Source organism: Mustela erminea, chromosome 5 (assembly GCF_009829155.1).
Source record: "Mustela erminea isolate mMusErm1 chromosome 5, mMusErm1.Pri, whole genome shotgun sequence".
In the NCBI taxonomy this organism is placed as follows: Eukaryota; Metazoa; Chordata; class Mammalia; order Carnivora; family Mustelidae; genus Mustela; species Mustela erminea.
This window is the reverse complement of record NC_045618.1, coordinates 4301463-4324254: the sequence shown is the minus strand read 5'-3', so window position 1 is coordinate 4324254 and position 22792 is coordinate 4301463. Positions and strand designations below refer to the sequence as shown.

Here is a 22792-nt window from a genome sequence, read left to right as displayed (position 1 = left end):
GACAGACTTGCAGAAGGGAGAGAGATGAAGGGTGGTGTGGGTTCTTAGGTGCCAGACCTGGAAGGTGGTCCGTGTTGTTTTTCATATTCCATTGGCCGTTGGCCACAGCTAACATCACTGGGAAATAGGATCTGTGTGCTTTGCAAAGGAGAAGAGGAACTGGGTTTGAGCAGTTTCTTGGTCTTTGTCATACTGCTTTGGTAACACGTAATAGCATAGCCATTGGAAACTTTGTGTGGGATTGAGCCAACCCGGTTCCAGGGTGGTCCCTGACAGCCTTCTTGTCCCAGTTACCGGGTCAGTATGAGATAGACAACCCAAGCCTACGTCATGGGATGCCTCTGGTCCCAGTGACTAGTTCTGGGGTAGACATGTGACCTAAATGGTCTCAATCAGACTGTGGAGGGGGTAGGAGCATCTTAGGCCCCACAGTGAGGACAAAGCCAGCTCCTGGGTGAGAACAGGCACAGGGAGCTGCAGAGTCACAGAAGCTAGGGTTCCTCTTGAACCTTGCCTGGAGTCACAAGATTGCCCTCATGGACTCCGTTCATGCGAGCAATGAAATCTATTCTATAATAATTTGACGTTAATTTTCTTTACTTAAAACCAAAAGCTTCCTAACAGATCCAGCCTGTGAAATGAAAGGGGAACAGGGAGAGAGAGAGGTAGAGTCTGGATCTCTAAGTTCTGCTTCCTTTTGTTTCTAGCATGTCTGTGGTGTTTCTGCGAATACCTGAGCACCCAAGCAGGTCTGAGTTGATGTTAGCTTCGTCTGACTTCCCAGTTTCCTGGAATTACAGCTGGGATAACTATGTTCTTTTTTGGAATTTGAACAGTTTGTCAAATTTATTGATTTTGTGCACCTCCATCTTGAAAAAATGCCGTATGGTCTTCCTGAAAGAACGTTTTGAGAGAATGACGTGGTATTCAATAAGAACCTATTAAGTATTTAGGAATTGTTGTGCAGGAAGCTAATTCACACAATCAGAAGCATTAGCCCAGCACACAGACACCTCATAAAGCTGTGGTGGCAAGTGTAAACCGTGAAAAGCCCAGCCCAACTCCTCCCTTTCAGGATATGGAGAACAGCGGAGGGGCGAGGCGGTATCATTGGAGCTGCCCTATCTTGCTTTGTTTCAAAAGGATTGGAGGTGACTTAACACTTACAGTAAGATGCAAATGAACAGAAAAGGGAGTTGGGGCCAGTGGCACACCGCAGGGGGTGCTGATCCGTTAAGTCAGGAGGCTGGTCCTGTGTGGCAGTGCTTGCCTCAGAGACTTACTGGTTGCTGGGGTGGGGGGTTCCACATTCCGCTCTGAGCTTCCACAGCCTCCACACATAGCAAACAGCCCCAGAATCCCCTGAGATTAGCATTAGCTAGCGCCTCAAGACAAGTATAGTTTCTGAGCTGAGGCCTAAAGAAATTACTCTTCTGGGCCCTTTTTAAGGGATGAGGATCTCAGCAGTATTCACTACCAAACCTGGCAGCGAGTGTCCCTCAGTGGCAACCTGCCGGTGGAATACTGAACATGGACTTCAGGTGGGGCCCGAGTAAGTGGGCCCGGCCCCGCTAGTATGTGTGATTCAGGAATTAGAATCGAGTCTGTCTGGGAGGATGTGGTATTATCAGTTTTTAATTTCGGCCAATTTATTTACAGGTGGAGTTCAGTCTTTTCCCACATGTTTAATCGAGCATTTGTAATTTCTCTTTTGTATACTCTCTGCTACTGTGGCCCTTTTATATTAGAGAATTGGATGGTTTCAATTGGGATTTTTTTTAAGTTAAGGAATATTCTTAATCCATTTGTCACTTGTAACAGTAGCTTTTTTTTTCTAGTTTGCCTTCTAAGTTGCTTATTTTATCTTTTTAGGATTGCTCGCTGAAATAGGAGGGGTAAGTGTGCTGAGAGGAGGGAGGTGGGCTGAGCTAGAGAGGGGGCATTGGGAATGCCTCTTTGAGAAGGGGAGAGACTGGTCGGTGGCTCCGAAGGCTCCTGGCAGCCTGCCACTGGGGGACACCACGCATCCGCCAGCTGCTCTGCGCGGGAGAATCTTGTGCCTCAGCAGCGTGAGAGTGTGAAATGGGGGGACCTTGATCAGAAGTAGAGTTTTGCATCACTCACAGTGCCCTCTGGCTTATGGGGCCGGTTCATGTGGGCTGCGGGCTGGGGTGCGGCCTGGGGTGAGGAGAGCCGCTGAGAGCAGGCCTGGCAGCCTGGGGCCGGGGCACTGGGGGACCCGTGCGGAGATGAGCCCAGTGCTGTGTGACGGGGGCCGCTCTGCATGGGGGCTCTGACAGCAGTGAGGGCGCTGGAGTGAAGGCTGCAGGGGCCGGTGTGCCTGAAAGACTGGCAGAATGAGTCACGCTGTGAGAAGCCAGCACGGAGAGGCTGAGAAGGGCCACGGGGGCAGGGGGGTGGGGGGCGCTTAGTGTGCTGGTAATGTGGCATCCTGATCTGGGTGCTGCGTGCTTGTACAGGTGTGTTCTGTTTGTGAAAATGTATCTACTAATACATGGACATACTTTTCTCTGTCCCTTATAAAATGTAACAAAATAAATGGGGCCGGGGGGGGGGGGGGAGAGTGAGAGTGCACATTTTTTGGTGCCAGACCACCGTTTTCAAATTCTCAGCTCTTTATAGCCAGTTATAGCTGTGGACCTTGGGAAAATACTCAGCCTCTCTGTGCCTCAGATTTCAAATCCTGTAAAGTGAGAATAGTAATTACTTCTGTGTCTTAGCAGTGCTGTGAGGAGTAAATGAATTGATTGATCGTGTCAAGCATGCTGAATCATGTTTAGCACATAGTAAACCTTCCCTAATGTGCTTGTTATTAGTTATTTTTTCTTAATAGTGGTTCTTATTATGAATGCGAATAGATATGAGGAAGACTTGATGCATCGGGCAGTTGTGGTTCATTGATTGCTGGTGGGCACTCTGCCAGATGAAGTCCTGAGTATAGCCAGGCCTCCAGGGCCTGGAGTGGAGGGGGTGGGCTACAGGTCACTGTCACAGTTAAGCGGAGGAGGGGCGAGGTGTTGCCCTATGAACCGTGATACTGCCCGGGCTAATGGCGGGATTTGCAGTGGATGAGACTGAGCTTGAGATCAAGGTCCTGTGGCCTTGCTGGATGATGTGTGTCTCAGGCCCTGAGCTGGAGGGGCCGGCCGGCTGGGAGTGCCACTGGGGGCATCAGAAGCAGCCTTCCTCTGGGGGAGGTCAGCTGTGGCCTTGTGTGTCTTACTCAGGGCTTTCCCGGGAGTCTTGGTGCCTGTGCAGTTAGTGGCCCAGAAAGGTGTCCGAGCCAGGTGATACTGGCTGTGTTTGACAGTGAAACACAGGTTAGTTCTATCTGCTTTAGTGAATTTTCAGAATTCCACTCTCATTCTGCTAGTAGCTGTAGTAGTCTGCCTGGCTTCTTGTCACCGCCCTTCTCCTTGAACCTTGGTTAGGTTTGTCCCACCAGACCCCTCCTCTTCCTCACCGGGTAACCACCCCAACCCCTACCCCAGTTCAGTTGGAGGAAATGAAAGTCCCTCGAGTTCCACATTCTGGAACTCACTCCTGTTTCTTATACCTGGGCCTCGTTGCCGTGGACTTTTCCTGTCTTAAATCCCAGCCCCAGGTAGTGGTCTTGTTTCTCTATCCCAGCCTAGCTACCTGCCGGGGGCCTGCTCTCCCCGTAGTGGAGGCCTCCTTTGCATTCATCCCGGATTTCAAGATGAGATCCTACCACCTGACATGGACTTCCTCTCCGACTGACTCGTCCGCCTGAATCTCTCGCTACCACGCTCACCCTACCCCACCCCATCCTGCCCTTGCTTGCTGAGCCGTCAGCCTGCTGCTGAATCTCCCTAAAGCAGCGTCTGCCAGCATTGTTTGCTGGGGATGCAGTGCTCTTCCTGACCCAGGGAGCCTCCCTCTCCCGGGGTCTGAGGAGCCAGGCACCTACTCCACCTTAGCAGGCCCTGTGAGAGCGCCGGCCACCTCCTCCCGGGCTGGCCTGCCCTTTGTCTTCAGGGCTCCTGTTTTGACAATGGGCACATGGGAGGGACAGGTTTTGAGTCCTGTAAAAAGAAAAAGGAAGGAAGTGTCCTTCACACAATTTCTGCTCCCTTTTCCTCGTTCTTCCTGGGGTGTCTGTGTGTTTGTGTATGATGTTTTCTTGTTTGGGGGTGGGGGTGTTCATAGTGGAGAAGGGTGGACGGGTTGAAGAGCAGTTTCTACTTTGTGCCTCGGCAAAGAAGTCTAAAAAGCCGGCCTGGAGAGCATTCTAGCACTCTGCTCTCTTTTGATATCATGCAAGTGGCATATAACAACTCAGCCTCTTCTGTAAGTGACTATTAGAAAGCCATCTGGGGCTGTAGGTGATCTAGAATATTTTATAATCAGACCAAAATATACTGTCCCTGTATGTTTTTTTTTTTCCCCATGACCTGAAAATAAGGATGTTATAGATCTCTTTATAATGGAATTTATTGTCTTAAGACTACCCATTCTAAAATTTAGGAATTAGGGCTGGTAAATGATGAAATTCACATACAGGAATATATGTGGGGAGTTCAGGCTGGAGAAGGGACGCTTGTCCTTGTTTTTTCATGGCCAGTTTTCTTCAAAAGTTTAGATTTTTTCTGGACTGTGATAGATTATTCTGTCTTTTATGACAAAAACCAGCCAAACAAGAAACAAATGTCATATACTGTTAGGAGGAATGTAAATTGGTAAGATTGCTTTGGAAAATGGTCTGGCAATATTTACTAAAGTCGAACGAGGCGTGTTCTGTCACCCACCAATTCTGCTAGGTGTACTGCACCCAACAGAGAGGGGTACCTGTGTTCGCCAGGGTCGTATACTAGAATGTTTGTAACAGTAGCATTCATAATGGCTAAAAACAAGAACTAACTCAAGTCCATCAAAAGAATAAGTTGTGGAAGAAGCATATCACGAAATACTCTGGCAGCAGAAATGGGAGAACCGTGGCCACCCGCGGCAGCAGGGCTGTTTCACAAGCTAAGTATTCAGTGAAAGAAGGCAGGCCGACAAGACTCCATCTGCTATATTATTTGATTTATGCAAAGTTCAAAGTCAGAGATGCGGTTTTGGGAGTCAAAGTGGTGCTGACCTTAGGGGAAGAGGGCGGGATAGTGACTTGGAGAAGCCATAAGGGCTTCTATGTTCAGAAGTGTTCTATTTCTTGACCTGGATGGGTTCATTCTGTGACGGTTCACCAAGCTACATACTTAGGATTTTTATTCTTTTCTGTGAGTAGGTTAATCTTCAGTAAAAATTTGTATTAAAAACCTCAGTATATGTTCTGAAGGAGCCAGAATTTTCCTGAATGTGTCTGTCCTTCTGGTCCGTGGACTTGGCACGTACTTGTGCCTCAGTATGAAGTACTTTTTACTCCGTTTTCACTCAATTCTTGTTCCTCCTTTGGGTCTCCCTTCCCCACACACGCAGGGTGCAGATCCCCACTTGTATGCTCTGTTGGCACCCTGTTCTGGAGCACAGCTCGGATTGGTGAGTAGTTGATGGCCTCTCCCGTTCTGCGAGCTCAGAGGCTGCGCCCATCTCTGCAGCCATGTGTCCCCGGGGACGACCCAAGGCCCACACCTACTGGTAGCTGTCAACTGAATGAACCAAACGGACTAGTTGGAGGGAGCGGCCTTTTTCTGGACCCCTTTCCAGATTAGTTCAGGGAAGGGCGAGCTTGAAGGTGCTCTGGGGTTGGAGCCCCTCTGAAGTCACATGAAACATCGTTGAGACTGTGGGGACTTCCGCAGCCTCAAAGTGTGACTTGTAGGACAACTTCCCAGCTGAAAGAGCAGTGTTGGCTAATCAATCGATGTTCCTTAACCTAGTTCTGTGTTCTGTGCCCGCTAGTCATGTTCTTGAGAACAAACAGTTTATATATGATGACTTCATTTGTTCTGGCTTTTCTCATGACAATCCTAAGGTCAAGCCTATTTTAAGCCTGAGAAATATGTCCTGGAAGTTAGTTCCAGAGTCCCTATTTCCTTTTTCTTTCCTTAGCATGGAAATCTTGGCTCTCTTCCCCATCCCTGCCCCCCTGAACTGTTCTCAGAAACAACTTTGCAAGTAACTTAAATATGCTCTGTGTTGGTTGTGTGTGTGTGTGTGTGTGTGTGTGTGTGCACTTGAGTTGTTCTTTTTTACCTGGATGTGGGGAAATAGCACGTTCTCATTTACCGTTCTGACCTGACAGAAGGAGGCCCAAAGCCATACTCAGATGGACCCAGAAAGAGGAAGAATTTAAGATCGTACATTTGCATTTAGGCTTTATTTGTTGGGTGATTTTTTTGGGTATTTTCCTGTCGTGTAAAGTGGTTGGGAGATGGGCTCTGGAGCCGGGCTCTGGAGCCAGACACTCTCGGTCCCAATCCCAGCCCTGTCACTCCCTGCCTTTTGACCTTTGGTAAGTCACGTAACCTCTCTGGGCCCAAGCTTTTTCTTTGTAACATGGGGGATAGTCGTCAAGATTGGATTAAACTGTGAATGTAAAATAATCTGTTCAACGCTTAAAAAGTTGTAAACACTTAACAGAGTAGTTACCTAAAATGGAAGATTCAGTTTTGTTGTTTGAAAAAGAATGGTTTTAACATAGAGTTATCTATTAGACTCTAAAAAGTAGATCAGGGCTTTCTTTTTAAGAACATTTTTGGAAATTAATTTTGTGATTTATAAATGTCCATACGATTTGCCCTTGGGAACCAAGAAGGAAATATGGTAGCATTACAGCGGTGTGTATATGTCCCCCCCCCCCCCCCCCCACCTTTAACTCTGAAAACCCGTGAGAGGAGTTTGGAGAATTGGATTCACTGTTAACTCTAATGATCGTTTCCTGAAGGACAGCCCTGTCCAGAGTCACACAGAAATCTGGGATAGGAGTGGGAGCTTTGAGCTCTTGTCATTTTCTTCCTTCAGCAGTTTCTGGTTGCTTTGCGTTAAGGGCTGTGCAAAATGACGCTGCGTTTGTTGGTGAGCACAAGGGAAGCAGAGGGGTGCGTTGCGAAGGATGGAAGACAGTATTTACATACAGAATTTGCAGATTACCAGCTTTGGTTCTGATGGGCTGGATGGAGAAGTTTCAAGGTCAGAAGGGTTTTGCGGTATGGTGGAAAGAACAGACTTTCCGTGTCCTGCTTCAACTGCTGTGCAACTTGAAAAAGTTGTTCCTTTGTTATTTTTTCTTGATTTTCTTATTTGCAAAATAGGGATATTTCTCCCTGATAGTATTTTGAGAGGACTGAGATTACCTATTTTACCCTTTTCCTAAGAGACAGTGAGATAGGTGTAAAGGAGTTTTTATTTCCCTTTTCTTTTTCCATTTAACCTAGTGTCTGCTCTGACAAGAATAAAGGAGTTGTTTAGAGGATTCTCTCTAATTAGCTGACTTATTATTTTGAAATATTTTATTGTGGAGAATTTATGATATGTAAAAGGAAGAGAAAAGGGTGTTATATTTGTTGCATAACAAATCACCCCCAAATTCTCTGGGTCAGGAATATGAGAGCGGCTTGGGTTGGTGGTTCTGGTTCCTGGTCTCTTGGGAGGATGCAGCCAGCTGTTGGCTTAGGCTCCAGTCAGCCAAGGGCTTGCTGGGGCCAGAGGCTTCGCTTCCAAGGTGGTTCCCTCACGTGGCCGGCTAAGTGAGTGCCCCACGTCTTGGGGTGGACCCAGTTCCTCTTGATGTGGGTGGTCTTCACAGGGCTGTTCAAGTGTGCTGAGGACATAGTAGCTGGCTTCCCCCAGAGAAAGTGACCCTGTGCACCAACACAGACAATTACAGTGCCCCTTTTGACCTAGTCTGGGAACTTGTGTGTGTGTGTGTGATCAGTTCTGCTGTATTTTATTGGTTACATAATAAATCTGCCCTCAGTTGAGCTAAGGAGGAGACGGTGATCGTTGCATCTTTAATTCATTAAAGGTTACACATGGTAACATTCTATCATTCTTTCCTCATTTAATACTGAAATCCTTTTGAAAGAGAAACTTCTCCTCATTAACTATGTGACAGAATTTGAATAGCATCTGTAGGATAAATGCTTGTTTCTTGCCTCTCATTTACCAGTTTTCAGAATAAGGGTTTGGTTCTCTAGCATCCTTCCAAAGTGGACCAGTCAAATTTTATCTTTTTTTTTTTTTTGAGTCATTGTGAACTCAAGAATTTTAACATATTTGATGTGTTTCAGCCTTTTGCATTTAATCTGTTTTGATGTTTCAGCTGTTGTGCCCCTGTTAGATAAGTAGCAGTACTAACCGTCTTCCTCTTTACCTTGCTTTGCTCACTTAACAGTATGTCCTTGGGATCATGCCATCATTGCATGGACAGGAATTCCTCTTCAAGAACTGAGATCTAGGGGCGCCCGGGTGGCTCAGTGGGTTAAGCCTCTGCCTTCGGCTCAGGTCATGATCTCAGGGTCCTGGGATCCAGCCCCACATCGGGCTCTCTGCTCAGCAAATAAATCAATAAATAAATAAAATCTCTTAAAAATTTTTTTTCAATTTATTTATTTTCAGAAAACAGTATTAATAAATAAAATCTTAATTAGATCTCAATTCTTTTTTTTTTTAATCTAATTCATATACTCACCCCTTAAAAGTGTACAGTTCAGTGTTTGTGTAGTGGTAGTGGTTGTACACCTTGCCAAATACTCTATCTGCCTAATTCTGGAATGTTTTCATCACAGAAACCTGTAGCCATTAGCAGTCAATCCCCATTTGCTCTGGTCCCTCCCACTAACATCCAAGCCCCTGGCAGACCCCAGTCTGCCTTCTGTCTCTGTGGATCTGCCCATTCTGGACATTTTTATTTTATTTTATTTTTAAAGATTTTTTGTGTATTTGAGAGAGAGAGAGAACACAAGTGGGGATAGGAGCAGAGGGAGTGAGTGGTAGGAGCAGGCTCCCCACTGAGCAGGGAGCCCCATTCAGGGGTTGATCCCAGGACCCTGATATCATGACCTGTACTGAAGGCAGAGGTTTAACTGACTGAGCCTCCCAGGCACCTCTGGACATTTCATTGTAATGGAATCCTACGCTTTCTGGCCTTTGTGTCTGGCTCCTTTTACTTAGCCTCATGTTTTCCAGGTTGGTCCATGTTGTGGGCCCCCCCCCCCCCGCCCGCCCTGTTCCTCCTCTTTGTCATGGCGCATTGCTCCTGGGCTGGTCCACCACACCTCACTTAGTCAAGCAGCCCATGTTGGTGAACAACCGGAATGTTTCTAGATTTATTGTTAGATGGCTTTGTGCATATATCCTTTTTATTTATTACTATTGTTGTTATTATTGCTATTATTGTTATTTTGGGGTTTTTTGGCCAGTGTACCCTTTGGACAGATTCCTACGAATGGGATTGCTGGGCTAGAGGATAATTGCATATGTAATTTTGAAGGTTGCTGAATTCCCCCCTACAAGGGTTGTACTGTTTCACATTTTCACAAGCAGGGTCTCAGAAATTGTTTCCCTGCTGTTTTGTTTCAGTAGAATTTTGTGGTATCTCACTGTATTTTTGACTTTTTATTTGTACTTCTCATATAATGATTGAGGTTGATTGGACATTTATCTTTTCACATGTTTAAGGGTCATTTGTGTTCTTTTTTTCTGTGAATCACTGTTCCTGTTCCTCTGGAACTCTTTTCCAAAGGACTGTCTTTTCTATTTTTGGATGCCATTTTTCTATTACACATATTTTAATCATTTTCCTTCTTACTTTGGTGAAGGCATCTTGTCATGCAAATTGTAAAATTTTTGTGTAATTCTAGTGATACTTTTTCTTACTGTGTCTGGAGTTTGAGTCATAGTGGGAAAGTTTCCCTCTGTATTTGCCCACGTACACATCCTGGTGTGTGAAGAATAGATTCCCCCCCCACCCCCGCCAATACTGCTATTGAATTATTCCCAGCCCCATTTATTAAGAAGTTGGTTTTCCCCACTGTATTGATACACTATCCTTATGATAAATTTCATACAAAATTGGATCCATTTGTGGATTTCTTATTCTTTTCCATTAGTCTCTATGTCTAATTGTTTGCCATTGCTATGCTTTAAAAAAAAAAAAAGAGTCTTTATTTATTAGAGAGAGAGCTCAAGAGCATGAGTTGGGGGTAGGGGGTTGGGGGGGGGCGGGAGAAGCAGATTCCCTGCTGAGCAGGGAGCCCAGTTGGGGCTCTATCCAAGGACCTTGGGATCATGACCTGAGCTGAAGGCAGATGCTTAACTGACTGAGTCACCCACGCCCCTGCTATGCTTTTTAAATATCTGGTAAGGCTAACCTTCCTCCTTTATTTCCATTCTTATGTGTTACAGATGAATTTTATGATCTGCTTGTTTAGCTCTGGGGGAAAAAACTTGAAATTATTTTTATTGGGATTGTGTTAAATTTATAAATTAGTATAAGGAAGAGGTGACATCTTTATGATGTTGTTTATTCCTTGCCAAGAACATGGTATGTCTTTCCATTTGTTCAAATTTGTTGTTTTGGGTGGGGTGTGCAGTGCTTTTACAGCTCTCTTCAGAGGTTCTTCTTAAGTGTCTGCTTATTTTATTATTTTTTTGCTTTCATAAGCAGGGTTTTCTCCTCATTGTATTTTCTAACAGATTTTCCCTTTTATAAATGAAGCCTATTGATTTTGATACATTTATTGTGTAGCCTTCTAAATCTCTGATTTGTAATACTTTATCAATTCTTTTGGGATTTCAGACATATCATTATATTATTTGTGAAGAGAATTTTACTTCTTTCCCAGTTCTTAGACCACTAATTGCAGGCTCCTGTCTAGTTGCATTGGAGAGCATCTCCAGGGCAGTGTTAGAAAGGTGAGAAGATAGCGTTTGGTTTTTATTACAGAGTAGTGTCTTGTTTCTAACTTTGGTGAGAAAGTTCTAATTTTTCTCCATTAAGATTCAGCAGACTTTTACATGTAATGAAAGGAGTAGAGGAAGGAAATTATGTGGAGAAAGCTTTTGTTTTTTTGTTTTGCTTTTTGTTTGTTTTGCTTTTTAAAGCATGTGTGAGATACACTCAACATTTGTAGTAAATGTGATTATTTCTACTCCCAGCTCTGTGGCACAGTGTCTTAATCATTTTATCCACAGCTGATGGAATTAGTTATTTTCAGCTATTTGACAAGGAAAATGCTTAACATATGCAAGGGACAAACACAGTGGAAAACTGTTACTGTAGAATCCTAATTTTGAGAAGAGTTGCCTGGAAAAAAATATTAAAGGGTGTTTAAAAATGGAAACCTTAGTCTTGATCGTGTGATACCACTGTGTCAACATCTAGTTTTAGGGTTTGCTGTGGTGGGGGCAAAGATCCTTACACAGCTTCCGTGAAATGCCTCAGCGACACACGTCACTTCAGCTCACAGTCTGTTGGGTAGAACGAGTCAGTGGCCTGACTGTTAGGGGTAGGAAGGGTAACCCTCCAGTGTGTCAAGAAAGAGGGGAACCAGATACAGGGAAGTATTTAAAAGTCTCTGCCACAGCCGAGAACCTCTTTTAGTGCAAATTTTTAGAAATTTTCAGCTTCTTCTATAGTGACTGGCCTGTTCTGGTTTTATTCTACTTTTATAAATTTATTTCCATAAAATTGTTGATTTCATTAAGATTTTAAACTATTTGCAACATCTTGAATAAGCATGGTTTGATGCTTATTTCAAAGCAATGAATTTGATGCTCATTTCAAAATGACAACTTTGATTATATCTCTGTAAGGCCGGGAATAAAATCATGGTGGCTGCTCTGAAAAATGGGTCACGGGCACAGAAGTCACGGCAGACTAACCGGATTTCCGCCACTGTGCAGGGGGACAGGTCGCCAGTCCACAGCAGCCGTGGGGATGGCGGGATGTGGGTGAACTCGGGATGTATTTGGAGGTGGAATAGTGGCGGTACACGGAGGAGCAGGCGGGCTGTTTCTGCTGTTTCGGGCAAGATGAGGTGTATGCCCGATGGAGATCACACCGGTTTCTTAAATGACACTGTCTTGCTGTCTACAATTTTTTTGGTGGTTAATTCACATTCTGGCTTAAACTGTTTCATCATGGGCCAGTTTACAGTTGGTCCGTGGGCCACACTGTCAGCAGTGTGTCCCAGTGTCTGCGACTTCCATTGTAGGACATGCCGTGATTTGATTTAACCAGTCTCTTACTGGTGGACTTGTAGGTGGTTAGCACCTCTTGCCCCAACATCCCTGCCCCAAATCTTCTTTGACATTAGAAATAAGTCCTAATGCTATGAAATCCTTATTTATACAATCATGTATGCACTTTTTATGACCATGAAGGACTGTTCCTGGGGAAAAAAATAAAGATTTTTGAACATACGACAAACTGCTCTCCAGAAAACTTGTTACCCATTTACAGAGACAAATTTTTGCTATTCTTTTTTTCCTTCCAAAAAAATCTTTGCTGTATTAGGTGACAAATAGCGTTATTTGAATATCTATTTCTTTGATTACTATTAAGATTGAATTTTTGTCATGTGTATTTTGAGGCTGATATTTCCTTTGCCAGTTCATTATGGTCCTTTTTTTTAAAAAACATTTTATTTATTGGAGAGAGCGTGCGTGCACACTCTCTGGCAGGCTGGGAAGGAGCAGTGGTTGAGGGAGAAGCAGACTCCCTGCTTCCAGGGAGCCTGACCGTGTAGGGGCTGATCCCAGGTCCCTGAGATTATGACCTGAGCCAAAGGCAGACGCTTAACCAACTGAGCCACCCAGGCGCTCTTTATGTTCTTGATTATTTTTATTTTGGGATATAAGTACCCTTTATGAAGGGCATTTACTATTTGGCCCTATAGTGGTAATATTTTTCACCATTTTTAAAGAGATTTTCTTTCTTTCTTTCTTTTTTTTTGCTTCACATAGAAAGTTGTCCTTTTTTTTTTTTTTTTAAGATTTTATTTATTTATTTGACAGAGAGAGAGATCACAAGTAGGCAGTAGGCAGAGAGGCAGGCAGAGAGAGAGGAGGAAGCAGGCTTCCCGCTGAGCAGAGAGCCCGATGCGGGGCTCGATCCCAGGACCCTGGGATCATGACCTGAGGCGAAGGCAGAGGCTTAACCCACTGAGCCACCCAGGCACCCCCCGAAAGTTGTCCTTTTTGCAGCAGCTGCTAGCAGCGTCGTTCCTTGTGTGGGAGTGGCCAAGGCTTCTGGCTTCCTCATCTCCAGAGGCTGCCCTCCATGGGCAGCACATTTGCTGGGAGTCCACCATGCTGGGGGGAGGAACTTGGGAATTCAAAGCTCTTGTGTCAAGGGAGTTGGCATGGGTGACAGGGGCTATTAAGGGATTATTTTTCACTTGTAGTGGAATTGTGGTTAGGAAGAAAAATCTATACATACACAGAAATATTTCAAGGTGAGGAATGTTAAGAGGGTTGCTTTAAAGTACTATGGCACTGTCTTTGCTGTGCCACATCTACTGTGAGAAAGAACGAAGGCCATTCTCAGCAGTCAGACTGGCCACATTCCAGAAAGTGTGAAGGGGCGCACTGATGTCGTGAAGGGCCCCAGAGGAACCCTGCGGAGGGACTTCCATCACTGCCATGTAGAACTCTGTCTCCTCAGAAGAGCCTTTAAGTTGACAAGTGGTGGGGAAATAGTATGAACCGTACGTAGCTAGTTCTTTTCTGTCTGTAGTCATGCACAGAACCTGATTGAGGGTATGAAATTGGGCTTTCGTTGCAAGATGAGATCCATGTATGCTCCCTTCCCCACCAGTGTTGTTATTCGGGAGAATGGTTCTCTTTTGAAATTCACAATTTCTCAGATGAAAGATACATCTGCAGGGTTTGGATGAGGCCAGTGTTGCTTGTTCAGTATCTCAAGACCAGGATGGTGAGTCAGTGCTTGAAGGAAATGACATTGAACTTGTATCAAACTCAGTTGCTTTGATTCAGTAAGCCACAACAGTTAAAAATAAGGATATCGGGCGCCTGGGTGGCTCAGTGGGTTAAGCCGCTGCCTTCGGCTCAGGTCATGATCTCAGGGTCCTGGGATCGAGTCCCACATCGGGCTCTCTGCTCAGCAGGGAGCCTGCTTCCTCCTCTCTCTCTGCCTGCCTCTCTGCCTGCTTGTGATCTCTCTCTGTCAAATAAATAAATAAAATCTTTAAAAAAAAAAATAAGGATATCAGAAAAATTTGGATGGTGTTTATGTTTCTGAAGAAGGAAAGTTCAACAGGCTGATGAGTAAGATCTAAGTTGTCCCTCTATAGAAAACAGCAAGATGCCAGATGATTTTTCAGACTTATTTGTGGTATTTTATTATGAAAAATACTTTTTCATTTTACATTTATTTTAATAACACGGGCTCAAAGTGGCAGGTAAAGTATAGAATCTCCAGCTGCCTCCTTTTTTGTTTTTGTGCTTTATTTTCTTTCCATGTGTCTATTTAAATTCCAGTTAACATACAGTGTAATGTTAGTGCCGGTGTAGAAGTTAGTGATTCAGCACTTACATACGACACCTGATGCCCCTCACCACTAGTGCCCTCCTTCATCCTCAGTATGTGTGATGTTTTAAAGCTACAATAAAAGCTGTATCAATTTGGGACTTTTTCTTTTCTTTTCTTTTCTTTTCTTTTTTTTTAAGATTTTATTTATTTATTTGACAGAGAGAGATCACAAGCAGGCAGAGAGGCAGGCAGAGAGAGAGGAGGAAGCAGGCTCCCGGCTGAGCAGAGAACCCGATGTGGGGCTCGATCCCAGGACCCTGAGATCATGACCTGAGCCGAAGGCAGCGGCTTAACCCACTGAGCCACCCAGGCGCCCCGTGGGACTTTTTCTTAACCAGTAATTCTTCCCAACTATTTGACAGTAAACCATTCAGAAATCAAAACAAAACAAAACCCATGAAAACTATAACAAAAAAAAGGTAGATGTAGCAAGTGTGTCAAAACTTTAATAATTGAATCTGGGTGGGCATATGGGGGCTCTTTATACTTATTCTTAGTTTTTGTGTATGTTTGTGAACTTTCATTGTAAGACATTTTGAAAAAGCTCTTGAGTCTTTGGAGGGCTTGGTCAGGGGTGGTGGTTCTTCAGAGTCTTTGTGGCTGGGGTTCTCTTGGCCCCTCTCTCCTGGTACCCTGCAGGCGATGTGGTGGTTCACACCAGACACCATTAAAGTCAGGAACGAGTCCAAGCAGGAGGCTTATTATTGCCTCTTTATTTAAATGTCCACAGTCATTTGCAAATAATACATATTCTCTCTCAGGTACAAAGTTCTAAGTATATCAGCTAAATTAAGCTTATTAATCTTCCAAATCCCGTCTGTGTTTATTTTGTACGCGCCCAGGCTGCCAAAGAAGGAGGGTAGCATTTAGAAGTCCTCGGCCACAGTTGTGGTTTGAGGCTGCTTTCTCTTTGTACGTCTCACAATTTGGGGCTTAAACAAAAATCTATTTTTAAATTTTGAAATAATTTCAGACTTACAGAAAAGTTGGAAAAAATGTAGTGCAAAGAATTCCTGGTAACTCTTCACCCTGATTGCCCAGATGTTCACGTTTTACTGTGTGCTGTTATGATTTATTCTCTGTATCGGTTGTAATTATTTTTGGAATCATTTGAAAGTAAGTTGCACAGATTATGTCCCTTTACCCCTGAATACTTCAGTACATATTTCCTCAAAATGGGAAGATTTTCTGTAATCAATACTGATAGCAAAACAATGAAATGAATATTGTTACAATACTGTTAACTCTTCTATAAACCTTACTCAAATTTCACCAGTTGTCTCACGAATTTCCTTTATAACAAGAGAAGAATTATCATTATTATTATTTAATTTGACAGAGAGATCACAAGTAGTCAGAGAGGCAGGCAGAGAGAAGGAAGCAGGCTCCCCGCTGAGCAGAGAGCCCGATGCAGGGCTCGATCCCAAGACCCTGAGATCGTGACCTGAGCCGAAGGCAGTGGCTTAACCCACTGAGCCACCCAGTTGCCCTTACTTATTATTATTATTTTTAAAAGATTTGCCTACCCATTTGAGAGGGAGAAAGAGAGCATGAGTGGGCGGGACAAAGAAGAGAGGGAAAGAGAACCCTGTGGATGCCTTGCTGAGCGCGGAGCCCGATGTAGGACTTGATTCCACAACTCTGAGATCAGGACCCAAGCCTATGCACCATCCAGGCGCCCAAAGGAAAGTTATTTTTTAATCTAAGATCCAATCCAAGATCACCCATATAGTTGTCATGTCTCTTTAGTTTTTAATCAGAGACTGTCCCTTGGTGTTTATATTGGGATCTAGACATTTTGGAAGAGTTCAGCCCAGTTATTTGTAGAATTTTCATTATTTTAGGTTTGTCTGCTGTTTCCCGTGATCGATTCAGGTTAGGCATTTCAGGCAGGATATCAGAGATGTGATGTCACAGCCTTCCCAGCGCATCCTGTTGGAAGGCATGGTATTCCTGCTGCTGTCCACTGGGATTCCTTGATTGAGATGATGTCCTGTGGGTTTCCTCACTATTTTTCCCTTTGAAATCAGTGACTATCTTGTGGGCAGGTATTTTGAGTCTATGTAAATATCCTTTTTCTCACTAACTCTCATCAGCTAGCTGTATCATTTATTGGCGATTTTTGCCTGACACGTTTGTTACCATAATGGTTACTAGATGGTGCGTCTTCAGTTCTGGCTAGGCGTTCTGACGTGCTGCTTTGTTACTCAGCGACTTGCAGTCAGCCTCAGGACTTTGAGTTGAGATACACAGGACATTAGGGCAAAGAGCAGCTGTACTCCGGCATCAGGCCGGACACATGCCTGCGTGCTTCACGTTTCTCCTTAGGGAAGGCCTGGTTGGGTCCAGGTCTCCCCCTGGCCCTGGCTGTCCGCTGCCCTCTCAGCTCCAGCTCTCTGCCACAGCCCAGCAGTGACGTCTGGGTATGAGGAGTGGTTTTTCATGATGTCTGTGGCACAGAACGCAGTGTATCCACGAGGAGAAACCAGCTGAGGCTGCATTTTTCAGAAGATGTCTGTGGCACGGTAGCATGTCACGGATTTCCATCTAACGGGGTCTGGGGAAAGATTGTTCGTTTTGTTGAACGGCAGATGGATGCCTGTGTTGACATGCTAAAGGGAAAGCGTCCATAGAGGAGAGATGGCCCGTTAGGACAGAGGAACTATTGTCGGGATTCTTGAGGAGGTGGGATTAGCTCTGGGCAGGAGGAAAGCCCGTTGTACATGGAATGGATGCAACCATTTTTGCAGGTTAAGAGTAAGCACAAGTTTTAAGCAGTTATTATTGCCTGAGTGCCTTATCTTTCTTTGTGAAATAGAAGCGTGGGCCTACCCTAAGAGTGAGGGGACACAAACCATGAACACATCATTGGATAGGGAAAGAGTTGGGGGGGGGGGAATAAGAGCTATCTGGGGCCTACAGAAAGCTCTCCAGGCGGCTGAGGGTGGACAGCATGCATGGTTGGTGGCCTCCGTCTACGCAGCTGTGTGATTTTTCTCCAGGAGTGCCCAGCAGCCCAGTGAAGAAATGTAGGAAATGAATAGTTGTGTTGATTAGGGCACATAAGTTGCCCCACGTTGCATCAGCAAGGAGAGGGAGATGGGAGAGCAGAAGGCGGGATGAGAGGGTAGCACTTGTCAGGAGAGGTGGTCAGTTGGGCAGAAAGTAGAAGAGCGAATGGACTGGAAGTCAGAATTTCCAGAAGAATAAGGGTTCAGCTGAGCTGGTGGGATGGGTATTTTGGTCAGAAGGTAGGATACTGGAGTGGAGCCTTTCCGTCGTGGGACGGTTCTGGCAGATGGGGGCGCTGGAGCGGAGTGGGGTGGAGGAAAATCACAGGGTTGTAGCAGAACCTGTGCGAGCCGCTGGGTGGCTTATTTACATGGATGCTGACAGCTGGTCGATGGTAGGACACTGGTGGAGGGGGGATGACCATGTTCCAGGTGTTCGGGGAGGTGCTGGAATCTTCAGAGAAGGAGGTGGAGGTGAGCGGGAGTGAAACATGATGTCGGCATTTTTGTCAGCCGGGCATCGGGACGCCTGGTGTGCAGGGATCCTGGGGCCGGCTGGCTGCCAGCCTCCGGAGGTGCCTCGAAGCTAGTGGAGAGAGGCGTTCGTTCAGCTTTCCAGCAGAGGTTGGTCATCAGGTCTTTGCTGGTTATTTCTTCTTCCTGTAGCCCCGTTCTCTGCCTGCTGACTCCTACTGTCCTTCAGGAACAACGTCGCTTCTTTCAAGAATCTTTCTCAACGCTGCGGTCTGCGCTTACCTCTGACTTAGCAGGTAGCATACCCTGTCGTCATTGTCTGCTGCCGCTCTCCTCTCTAGACCGCGACTTCCCTGATGGAGGTAGGGACTGCATCTTGCACCGTGCCTGGCATCTGTTTGGTTGAGCTGTATGGAATTGCTACTTAGAAAGTGATTTGGTCTGGTTTGTTATGTCTCTCCCTAATGGGTGACTTTCCTTTCTCAGCTCATCTTGAATCTTTGTCTGAAGTCACACGGCCCTTTCTTAGTTTGGCCTTAGCCAGATGCCACACCGATGAGCAGAGTTGTTTCATAGTGACCAACCCTAATTTCTGTGCAGGCCGCCGACCGTCCTGTCACTCTGCTTAGGTTTGGTTTATGTTTTGTTAACTTGGCTTTTCTGTAGAAGAGGTAAAAAGAAACTTGTTTGTATTCAGTTTTCCCCAGGTGCCAAGAATTTCTCAGCCTGTTTGTCCACGCATTTCATTCTTCTCTGGATTCTGACCGAGTACCCACAGACCAGGCCATGGTCGGGCCACGGGCTCGCTGTCCGCTTGTGGGGTGGCCTGCGCTGCTGCTTGTGGCTTCAGCGCGCAAATGGGCGTGGCTGCTTTTTTGAACAGTGACTTCAGCTCACCAATTGCCCCAGATAGTTTTTCAAAAACTTTTCATGACGTGTGTGCATCACACATTAAAGAACGCAGTGAAGAATAGATTCTCTGGGTTAAAAACAAAAGAAACACACAAACGGAACCAGGTTTATCTGGAGTAATCGTGAAACATTTTCCTTCATGGGTTAGGGAGAGACATGCTGTGCCTAAGTGGGTTAGCCTAGGGTCTTTGAATAGCTTCTGGTTCTTTTCACTTGATCTTTTCTTCTACTGTCTCCAGCTCAGAGGTGTTTGTTCTTGCTTTCGTGGGCACCGAGAATGTAATGGAGACTCGCTCTTCATCTCCCAAGGCCATCATGAGTGCTTGAAGTCAGCTGAATTCTGACTTGAGAGTTCCCCGAGGCCCCATTCCCATCTCCTCTCTGATCTGGACCAGATCCTTTCTAGGGGTACTCTCTTGAAGCCGGGTCCTTGAGATGAGCTCCTTGCATGAGGAGTGCTTGCTCAAAGAGCTTCCCTTCCTTTCGGGAAGTTTCCTTAGTGCTCCCTGGCTGTCCTTCCTGGGAGTCCTGTCTTCGTCATGAGTTTCCTGGTTTTTTGCCTCAGGACGAGGACTGTAATATTAACCCAACTAGTGACATTTAAAGAAAGAAACCAAAAGCCTGTTTAACCAATTAAAGTTCTCTGGCCCTGGCCTGCAGGACACTCTCCTCCCACCAAAAATGCATCTTACTCCCCCTGCCCCTCCCTTTTTTAAAAAGAATCTGCTAATCCTTAACAGATTAATCTGAGTTTATATTTAGATGAAGGTTACCCATTAACAGAAAAACCTGAAACTGTGGATAGGCTTGACAGTGTTGAGAGTGGATAAAAGTAAATAGCCTTTAGAACCAAAAACATTTGGTGGGGCACGGGACCTTAAGTATCTGTTTGGCAGGGAGTTACGCAGGGATCGCAGGGACCTGGGACCTCCCTTAGGTTAGGGACACCTTGAGACTCAGACCAGAACAGTGTGACCTTCCTGTGCTTCAGAGTTTGGCTCCCATGAATCTCAAGACTTTTGATGCTGGCTCCTTCATATGGGGCCAAAACCCTACCTTCTCTACCTTATCTTACCCAGCCTATCTCCTTCATTCCCTTTTACAACCTGAGTATGCATAGACTCCCGGAGAACTTTGCAGGGCTGAATGCCAAGCCTCACATTCTAAGTTAGTGTCCTCTGAGCCAGTGTTGGTCAGATCGCCCACTGATGGGTCGTGACCTCAGGTGTGCAGGTCATGCCTGGCACTGTCATTCCAGTCGTTACTGCTCTGTTTCAAACCACCCCAAACTTAGTGGCATTAAACAACAGGCATTTTATTATGCTTGTGGATTCTGGCCCAGGAATTTGGACAGGGCCTGGCAAGGAGTGTGAAATGAAGAGGGCATACTTCTCTTTGCAGATGATCAGAAAATATTTAAGGATCTGAAGGCTGAAGAATGAGCCAGAGCAGAGAGAAAGCCAGCCGCCTTCTCTGAGGAAGGTGGTTGGTGTGTGCAGTGCAGCAGTCTCGGGAGAGGTGTCCCACATCAGCATTGAAACCAAAATGAAAGACTGAGATTGGGGTCTGCTCAAACAGTCTGCCTCCTCTAGTTCCTCCCTCTTATTTCCACCCTCACAGAAATGTGGAGAGATGACTAAGCAGTGGATTTGCTGTCCTCGTAGAAAACATTGTATCACACGACAGCTTTTGTGGAATGGTGCCATAAAAAGACTAAAGTTGTACTCGAATATCTTAGAAAATTTACATAATTCCATGTTACTTCTTAATGTGGAAGTTACACACGTTCACTCTAGAAAACTAGAAAGTACAAATAAGCAAACCTAAAATAAAAATTTTCTGCTGTTTCATACCTAGTGAAAATCACTGATTTTGTTATTGTTGTTGTTGTAGTTTGTCTGTCCTTCCTGTCATTTTTCTGAGGACATACCCATATTAACAAAACAGGGGTGCCTGAGTGGCTCAGTCGTTAAGTGTCTGCCTTTGGTCAGTTCATGATCCCAGAGTCCTGGTATCGAGCCACACATCAGGCTCCCTGCTCAGAGGGGAAGCCTGCTTCTCCCTCTCCCACTCCCCCTGTCTGTATTCCTTCTCTCTCTCTTTGTCAAATAAATAAAATCTTTAAAACAATACAAAACAACAAATGATGGGCTCTTACAGTACATTTTTCTGAAACCTGGTTTTGAAACTTAGGTGGATGTGTTCCATGTCAATTAATGGACTTCATTGCCAGAAACACTTCATACTCTTACGTTTCATGGGGATAGTATTAACCATTTGCTGATGACATCTGACTGTTACAGATGTTGTGAACATCCATGTAGCTAAATCATTTTTCCCCATTTTCTTAAATTGTTCCTAAGTTAACACAATTTTTTGAGTATGAACATATATATATATATACACACACACACACACACACACCATACAAAATACCATGATTTTTTTCCCATGATTTTTCTTTGAGACGTGCATGTAACTTGAACTGTTGAATCAAAGAACGTGAACATTTAAAAGCCTTGGTATCCGTACCACTAAATTGTCTTTTACGGACGTACCAGTCTACACTCCTCCCTGAGTGTTATCTGTTCCTGGTATTCAACAGTTGGACGGGGTAGGAACTCCTTCCTTGCTTGCTTTTTTTTTTTTTTAAGATTTTTATTTATTTGAGAGACAGTGAGAGAGAGCATGAGAGGCGAGAAGGTCAGAGGTAGAAGCAGACTCCCCATGGAGCTGGGAGCCTGATGCGGGACTCGATCCCGGGACTCCGGGACCGTGACCTGAGCCAAAGGCGGTTGCTTAACCAACTGAGCCACCCAGGTGCCCCCCTTGCTTGCTTTTAATTGTGTGGTGGTTGGGGTTGTCACTTCGTCTTAGCCTTTTTTGCCTCTCACCATCCTGCCTGCTCCTCAAGGCCCAGCTCAGCTCCCATCTCCTGCCGGGTCCCTCCCTTCTGCCCCGTCTTAGGGATTTGTTTCGTCCTTTTCAGTCAACCGTGGTTATCTTGAGAGTATTAAGCGCTGTGTCTTATTTTTAATCTTCTTTCGCATGAGGCTTATGTCAGTGCATGTCTCCAGGACTTGTAAATACGGAGTGAAATTTGAGTCCACCAAAAAGAACTGGTGATAGCCAACGGTAGTCTTTCCGAAGAGTGATGTAAGGAATAAAAATATTCATCAAACAGAAGACCATGCAGAGGTCTCTGGAGATCATATAATTTTGGCATTTCATTTAGGCAGCCCAGCCTTGAAATTCTTTGTTAATAATAACTGACATATTTTGTCACTTTTCTTATTTTAACCATAGGTAGTAGGATCCCCTCCAGCCAGGATTTTTTTTTTTTTAATGACCAAACTTCCATTAAAAGTTATTTTCCCAAATTAATGTGGGCTATAGTCAGAAATTTACCTTTCCTATTTTTACTGTCTTTCCCTTCTTCCACATTGTCTTTGCTTCAGACTCCGTTAGAGCTATTCTGGTCTCTTGGGTCTTTTTTTTTTTTTTTTTTTTTTTTTTAAATTTAAACTTGAGAGCATCATTAATAAATTTGCGGAGACCATTCTTTTTTTTTTTTTTTTTTTTAAACCAAAGGCTCTTTTCTGTACTTACAACATCCGTTACATTTCGCCTCTGTCCTTTATCTTCTCCCAGATGCACAGCATTTTATTTCCATGTATTCTTTTTTCCTCCACTTGAAGTGTTCTGGTGATGCTGAGTAAAATCGTGAGAAGGTCCGATGGTAACAGTCTATAAAATCCTGGGACAGAAACCTTTTCTCGTGCCAGCCTGGGCCTCGCAGTGTCCCTGCCAAGCCTTAGCCAGGCCCTTTCGTTGAAGCTGCCCGGGCTGCCCCGTGCATCTGGCGTGTTCACCTGCGGCAGGCGGGGCTTCTCAGCGGCAGCTAACGGCCCTCACA

At 45.0% G+C, this 22792-nt stretch overlaps 1 protein-coding gene and 1 pseudogene across 1 annotated transcript in view; both read left to right on the top strand.

The window, feature by feature from the left end:
• PDE8A (phosphodiesterase 8A) overlaps positions 1-22792 on the top strand; it is a 146981-nt gene that overhangs the window by 23326 nt on the left and 100863 nt on the right. The window lies entirely within an intron of this gene.
• LOC116591975 lies at positions 1531-14582 on the top strand (annotated as a pseudogene).